At 40.4% G+C, this 6,047-nt stretch overlaps 1 pseudogene; it reads right to left on the reverse strand.

Annotated features, from left to right (window-relative positions):
* Positions 1–4,667: 4,667 nt before the first annotated feature.
* On the reverse strand, positions 4,668–5,063 carry LOC124520846 (40S ribosomal protein S24-like; annotated as a pseudogene).
* Positions 5,064–6,047: the final 984 nt, after the last annotated feature.

Below are 6,047 nucleotides of genomic sequence, written 5' to 3' on the forward strand. Positions count from 1 at the left end.
AGCATTTTTCACAGAACTGGAATTAACAATCCTAAAATGTGTACGGAGCCACAGAAGACCCTGAATAGTCAAAGCAATCTTGAAAAAGAAAAACAAAACTGGAGTATTACAATTTCAGACTTCAATTTATACTACAAAGCTGTACAAACATGGTAATGGCACAAAAATAGACACACTGATCAATGGAACAGAAAAGAAAACCCAGAAATAAGCCCACAATTATATGGTCAATTTATTTTTGACAAAGCAGGACAAAATATGCAATGGGAAAAAGTCTCCAACAAATGGCAGTGGGAAAACTGGACAGCAGCATGCAAAAGAATGACACTGGACCACTTTCTTACACCATACACAAAAATAAATTCAGAATGGAATTTAAAATGAAAATTCATTTGCAAATGACATATCTGATAGAGGGTCAAAATCCAAAATATATAAAGAATGTATAAAACTCAACACCCCCCCAAATGAATAATCCAATTAAAAATGGGCAGAAGACATGGACAGACATTTCTCCAAAGAAGACATCCACTTGGCCAACAGGCACATGAAAAGATGCCCAACATCACTCATCATCAGGGAAATGCAAATCAAAACCACAACGAGATATCACCTCACACCTGTCAGAATGGCTAAAATCAAAAACACGACACAAGTGAGGATGAGGATGTGGAGAAAAAGGAACCCCCTTGCACTACTGGTGGAAATGTAAACTGCTGTAGCCCCTGTGGAAAACAGTATGGAGGTTCCTCAAACAGTTAAAAATAGAACTACCCTATGATCCAGTAATTGCACACTGGGCATTTACCCCCTCAACAAAATACAAAAACACTAATTCAAAGGGATACATGCACCTGATGTTTATTGCAGCATTATTTACAATAGCCAAATTATAGAGGCAGCCAAATGTCCGTCGACAGATGAATGGATAAAGACGTGGTATATACACCTAATGGAATATTATTCAGTCATAAAAAGAATGAAAATTTGCCATTTGCAATAACATGGATGGAGCTAGACAGTATAATGCTAAGTGAAATAAGTCAGTCAAAGAAAGACAAATACCATATGATTTCACTGATATGTGGAATTTAAGAAAAAAAACAAATGAGCAAAGGAAAAAAAAAAAGAGAGAAAGACAAATCAAGAAACAGACTCTTAACTATAGAGAACAAATTGATGGTTACCAGAAGGAAGGGGGTCGAGGGATGGATGAAATAGGAAAACCCAAACCCAAAAATCCTATAGAAAAATGGACAAAATACCTGAACAGGCAATTATGAAAAGAGATAAAAAATATCCCCTAAGTGTTTCCAATTAAGCAATAAATAAGTCATGGGGATAAAAGGTACAGCATAGGGAATGTAGTCAATGGCATTATAATAGTGTCGTATGGTGACAGACGGTAGCTACATTTGTGGTGAGAATAGCATAATGTATAAACTTGTCAAATCACTATGCTGTACACCTGAAACTAATGTAACATTGTGTGTCAACTATAGTTCAGTTGAAAAAAAAAAAAGGTCCCCTAAACAAATGAAAAGATGTTCAGCTTTATTCTAAGACAAAATGCAACTTAAAACTACAGTATGAGGGGCGCTTGGGTGGCTCAGTCTGGTAAGTGTCCGGCTTCAACTCAGGTCATGATCTCACAGTTCAGGAGTTTGAGCCCCACGTTGGGCTCTGTGCTGACAGCTTGGAGCCTGGAGCCTGCTTCACATTCTCTGTCTCCTTCTCACTGCCCCTCCCGTGTTCATGCTCTCTCTCTCTCTCTCTCTCTCTCTCTTTCAAAGAATAAATTAACATTAAAAAAAGTTTTTTGTTTTTGTTTTTTTTTCAATATATGAAGTTTATTGTCAAATTGATTTCCATACAACACCCAGTGCTCATCCCAAAAGGTGCCCTCCTCAATACCCATCACCTACCCTCCCCCCTCCCACCCCCCATCAACCCTCAGTTTGTTCTCAGTTTTTAAGAGTCTCTTATGCTTTGGCTCTCTTCCACTCTAACCTCTTTTTTTTCTTTTTTTTTCTTTTTTAATTTTTTTTTTCAAAGTTTATTTATTTTTGGGACAGCGAGAGACAGAGCATGAACGGGGGAGGGGCAGAGAGAGAGGGAGACACAGACTCGGAAGCAGGCTCCAGGCTCCGAGCCATCAGCCCAGAGCCCGACGCGGGGCTCGAACTCACGGACCGCGAGATCGTGACCTGGCTGAAGTCGGACGCTTAACCGACTGAGCCACCCAGGCGCCCCATCTTTTTAAAGTTTTTTTTAACTACAGTGTGAAAACGGTTCTCAACTATCAGATTGGCAAAAATGCAGAGGCTAACAATATACTGCATTGGCCAGGCTATGGGGAATTGGGGTGGAAATGCAAATGGCCCAGACCTGGTGGAGGGGAATTAAACACATACATATTTGTCCTTTGACCCCACAATCACACTTCTATAAATTTATCTATAATATACACCTCCAACAATCTGAAAACATATATGACAAGGTTATTCACTTCAGGATTATTTGTAATTGCGAAAACTGAGAACTATCTAAATATTCAAGCATGGGAGATTGGTTAATATACTATGGTTATATACACACAATGGGACCCTATGCAGCTATACAAATGAATACAGATATCTCAATCAACTGACATGGAGTAATTTCCAGGAGATATTAAGTAAAAAAGCAAAGTGCAAATATATAGTACGCTACCTTTTTTGTAAGAAAGAAGGGAAAATAAAAAAAACATGCATATATCTGCTTACTATTAAAAGAAGAAACACAGGAAGGAAAAAAACAAAAAACAAAAAGTGGTTTTCTACAAAGGATGGGGTGGGGGAAATAGGGTGAAAGGGATATAGACAGAGTGGCATTTCTCTGAGTGAAACTTTTTGTTTAGTTTTGACTTTCGAAAACATTTAATATTTTACACATTGAAAACATTAAATTTTATTGGTTAAAAAAAAACCACCTACCTAGAACCAAATGAACCTTATTTACATTTTGAATGAATACAAAGCATACTGAAGGGAAGGAAAGAACTAATCTACTAAATTAGCTAAAATTATTTAATCTAAGTAAACTAAATAAATTAGTTTTGACTATGTAATCTCTATCTGGGATGTGGTAGGATATAATTGGGGAAGTGCAAACACGTGTGAAACTTATAAAGTAATTTTATTTATTATTGTAGCATGGGTAAAGCAATTCTGAAATTACTTTAGATTAATTCAAGACTGGGCAAATGAGGGGCGCCTGGGTGGCTCAGTCGGTTAAGCGTCCGACTTCGCCTCAGGTCATGAGCTCACAGTTTGTGGGTTCAAACCCCATGTCAGGCTCTGTGCTGACAGCTCAAAACCTGGAGCCTCCTTCAGATTCTGTGTGTCTCTCTCTCTGCCCCTCCCCCACATGTGTGTGTGTGTGTGTGTGTGTGTGTGTGTGTGTGTGTCTCAAAAATAAACATTAAAAAAAAAAAAAAGACTGAGCAAATGAATAAATGTGTTGATGTGGTTTGGGCCCAGGGTTTTTCACTATGGAAAAGGGGACACAGAAATATGGAATGGGGGGACAAGAAAGAACCCTTGGGGATGGATTAAAATTGAGGGTATCAATATAAGCTCATAATTTCCAATATATATAGGTATGTATATGTTCATGCTTATGTGCATATATAACATATATGTATCTGTATGTGTCGGTATGTGTTCAGGTATAACTTTGTTGAAAGGCTCAGAAAGCAGACACTTAAATAGCAATGAACAGCCCTCGTAGCCCCAGGTCTTGGTGGCTAATACTATTTCCCACTTTAAAAAACCAGGCAGGGGCACCCCGATTGGTTACGCATCTGACTCCTGATTTCAACTCAGGTCATGATCTCATGGTTCATGGGATCGAGTCTCAAGTCTGTACTGTCAGTGCACAGCCTGCTTGGGATTCTCTCTCTCCCTCTCTCTCTCTCTCTCTGCCCCTTCCCCCACTCATACTCTGTGTCTTAGAAAAGAAGAAGAAAAAAAAGCCAGGCATTCTTAGAGAAATGGCTGATTCTAGGGTTGGGGTAAAAGGTAGGTAAAGATGAATCTGGAACATCTTGTTCTTTCAGAAATTAAAGGAATGCTAAAAAAAAAATGATGGGGGGGGCGCCTGGGTGGTGCAGTCGGTTAAGCGTCCGACTTCAGCCAGGTCACGATCTCGTGGTCCGTGAGTTCGAGCCCCGCGTCAGGCTCTGGGCTGATGGCTCAGAGCCTGGAGCCTGTTTCCGATTCTGTGTCTCCCTCTCTCTCTGCCCCTCCCCCGTTCATGCTCTGTCTCTCTCTGTCCCAAAAATAAATAAACGTTGAAAAAAAAATTAAAAAAAAAATGATGGGGGATGTCATAAGGAAACAGAAACCATCTTGAAGATGTCTGCACTGGCCAAATCTAAAACAATTTGAGTCATAAAATAATTAAGTATAATAATGCTATTTTAAGTCATTAAAAACAGGAATTCATGAATCCATACCACTGATAGTTAGACAGATAGATAGAAGGAAGGGCTCTTTCCTTTTTTTTGTAAGTTCTGTTTCTTAATTCCCTCATGAATCTGCATGAGGGAATCTGCACAATCTGCACAAACGCCACAGATAAAGTCACTGCAGAATTTTTACCCCTTCTGTTGTCCAATCTCCAGCTCACTTTTTGCCAGCATCAACACCAGCGTTTGCAGTCCCCCTGACTTTCTCTATTCTGTTCTTGTGTTCCTTTTGCTGTTTTCTTGAGGTCTTTTTCTTCTTATACAGGCCCTGTCTTGCAAGTCTATGTTTGGGCTCGTTTTTCTTTGCATCATCCAGGGAATCATAAATCCTGCCAAAGCCAGTTGTCTTGCCACCACCCAAACGGGTTCCCAATCCAAACACAAAGATGACAGCTGGTGTGGTCTTGTACATTTAGACTAGGTTTTCCCCTGAATTTCTGTCTTAGGTACTGTTGCCTTTCTGGGGGTGAAGAACATCAATGACCATTTGTTTCTGCTGAAGTCGCTGGTTGGTCATGAACTTCCTAGTCTGGATAATTACTGTGTCTGTCATTCATGATGGTGGCCAAGCTTTAAGCAGCCAGGGAGGCCAAGGGAAGGGCTCTTTCTTACAGCAGCGCTGGGGTTGGGAAATCAGCACTCTGCACTCATTACAGTAAAGACTGAATCAGGCAAGAACCATCAACGGATGCTACCTTCAGGGAAAATTTTGATGAAGAGCAGTATATACACATGGTCTTAAAGTGTCTTCTCACAGATGACTTATTTGTTATGAGGGAGGGGGGAAAGCCCACTCATTATGTATCAGGGAAATCAGGCCACACCTTGACCAGGTGATCAAAATGAACATCACCTGTGAGGGACAGATGGACACTGTGTGCCTAGAGATGTGTTAGCTGGAGCAGCACACATCATCACATATACTATTTATTGGCCAAGAACACACAACCGCAATCCAATCACGAGGAAACATGAGAAAAACACAAAGTGACGATCATCACATTAAAAAAAGGGATGTGACAGGGCGCCTGGGCGGCTCAGTCGACTTCGGTCCAGGTCATGATCTCACGGTCGGTGAGTCTGAGCCCCACGTCGGGCTCTGTGCCGACAGCTCAGAGCCTGGAGCCTGCTTCGGATTCTGTGTCTCCCTCTCTCTCTGTTCCTCCCCTGCTTGCACTCCGTCTCTCTCTCTCTCAAAGATAAATAAAGATCAAAAAAAAATTTTTTTTTAAAGGATGTGGGAGAGGACTGTATTTTTCAAAAATATCAGTCATAAAAGACAATAAAGGTGAAAGAGACATGACAACTAAATGCAACCCTTAACATTAGACTGGATCCTGTGCTGGAGGGGAGAGGAAATCTACAAAGGATACTGTTGGTCCACTGGTAACACTGGAACACACACTGTACGTTACATAAAGTTCTAAAGCAATTCATGAAGTTTACGACTGTACTCGGACATATTCCTATTCTTAAGAAATCCATACGGAAGTGTTTAGAAGTAAAGGGCCATGAGGTATGTGCAAAAAAAAAAAAG

The sequence above is a fragment of the Lynx rufus genome, unplaced genomic scaffold (assembly GCF_022079265.1).
Source record: "Lynx rufus isolate CCGP_SWC_20201006 ecotype Redwood Valley unplaced genomic scaffold, mLynRuf1.p SCAF_3, whole genome shotgun sequence".
Classification (NCBI taxonomy): domain Eukaryota; kingdom Metazoa; phylum Chordata; class Mammalia; order Carnivora; family Felidae; genus Lynx; species Lynx rufus.